The 1,952-nt window shown below is 37.2% G+C and overlaps 1 protein-coding gene across 1 annotated transcript in view; it reads right to left on the minus strand.

The window, feature by feature from the left end:
• The window catches only part of LOC112451625 (myb-like protein AA), a 17,906-nt gene extending 16,385 nt beyond the window's left edge, over nt 1–1,521 (minus strand). The window contains exon 1 of the mRNA XM_025011375.1: nt 1,346–1,521. The gene's annotated coding sequence lies outside the window, so the exon portion shown is untranslated. The remainder of the gene's footprint in view (nt 1–1,345) is intronic.
• Between the last annotated feature and the right edge of the window lie 431 nt (nt 1,522–1,952).

A 1,952-nucleotide genomic window follows, 5' to 3' on the forward strand; every position in this document is an offset into this window, starting at 1 on the left:
TTCCTCAAAGATTTCTCTCGCTCACGCGATTTTAATTCCCTTCTTTACTCTTGGTAAATTCTTGCAAAATTTTTCATAAAATCCGAGAGAAAGTTCCGTTGATATTTTTTCTGGAAATTAATAAGTCATCGATCGACAAAGAGAATGCAGCTGTTTATGCAACACACCGCCAAGAGTAATCCGTGACCAATGGAAATGCCAGAGACAGTTGGTTCACTTCCATTATTTTTTTTTTAAATATGAATGGGACAAGCTGTGTGTAGTGGACCGACGGGATATGGATCGTTTTCGAGTTTACATCCTGTCGCCTCTCGAAAGGCGGAACGGACATGGTGTCGCGTGCCGGCTTCGCGTTTTTAAAAGAATAAGACAGCTGCGACGGAGTGTCTCCCTTTTGCGAAGAAAGTGCCGCCCCTTTCAACTTTTACGGTGAAGTATTCTTCCCGAGAAATATTCCCAAAGTATTTTATTACAAAGAAAGCTTTCGCAAGGATGTAGCAATTCTTGTCATAATGAGCAAATATTGTAAAAAAAAATAGAGAAACACTAATACGAAACGCGAAGCACAAGGAAATGGAAACATTAACGCCTACCAGGAAATTCTGTTATTTTACCTGCTGCGTATCTTATTATGCGCAAACATTAGCACCATCGCATTTTCGATCTTCAATTCATTAGCGTGCAATAAAAAACAATTACATATGCATGCCAGAATAGTTTCTTTTCACAAGATGCGTGAAAGCGGCGTTTCGCTGAAGAAACGCTATGTTATCAACGGCAAACAATTATACAGACATAATATAATGCTGCTTTGTACACACTTGATGTAACAATCTAACAATCTAGCAACTTTCGTAAAATGGACGTTCAAAGCTAACTCGGCACAGTTGTTCAGTTGAATTGTTCATACAATTAGCAAACTAGATAAAGGATCATTTATGATGCACATGCACTTTAAATCAATTGTGTCTAATATTGAGCGAATTTGAAAATATACTGCAGATTGTTATTAACTCGTTAACTGCAATGCGAAAAGATTCAACATTTCCAAGTATCATAAAAAATAAATCGTAATTTTGGATTTTCTAGAACCAATTCTTAATTTAGAATTAATAAAATTCATTATAAAAACTTGAAACTCCTTTTATTAAATCGATTATAAAATGTAACTTATTTTCTCGAATTTTGCATTCCTCGTTCGACATTTATTGTTATTCGCTCTATTACTAAATTGCTCGTAACCGTTTCAATTTAGTCGACAATCTTTTAGTTTCCATTTCTTTTCTTCTGAAGAAACGGGATTGATGGATTATTTACGTACATTTAAGCATGTTGTTTTGATTACCTATACTTGTGGCATGATCCGGCACACTAAGGGAAGCAGAAGGTCGGTGACAGACGGTCGCAGGTCCGTATAATTGGTCCTTCCTCTTCTGCTGATTGTTTTAAACGAGAACAACTCGACTAACTTTAAGTCCCCCGTTACTACCAACACGCGCGCGATTATTAGCGACACACAGCCGCCGTGCGTGGAATGCTCGCATCCGGTTTGTAGACTGTGGAAGAGCGACAAAGCATCCTCTTCTATGCTGGCCCGACGTAGATACGGCTTTAATCTCATCGAGCATGTCACGCTAGTGATCTCTCGTGGAATAGGGAAACAAGCATATAGTTATCATACTTGCGACTCATCAAATGCCCTTCCAACGGAAGACAAATTAACGCGTAATTGCGACCGCGAAACACATTTTGCATTGGCGTATGTATTGATTTACGTCATGGTCAGCCTTCGACCGATCGTATTACATTTCATCAGATATATTTGTTATTTTACAGAATTTTATGTTGAGATAATATGTCATACACTTCATATAATCGTATTTTTCTTATACATTGTAGACTTTTATTTAAAAAAACCAAATTGGCTTAATTAAAAGCTAATTTGGCTTAAC

This window comes from Temnothorax curvispinosus, unplaced genomic scaffold, assembly GCF_003070985.1.
Source record: "Temnothorax curvispinosus isolate PA1 unplaced genomic scaffold, ASM307098v1 QBEX01002414.1, whole genome shotgun sequence".
In the NCBI taxonomy this organism is placed as follows: domain Eukaryota; kingdom Metazoa; phylum Arthropoda; class Insecta; order Hymenoptera; family Formicidae; genus Temnothorax; species Temnothorax curvispinosus.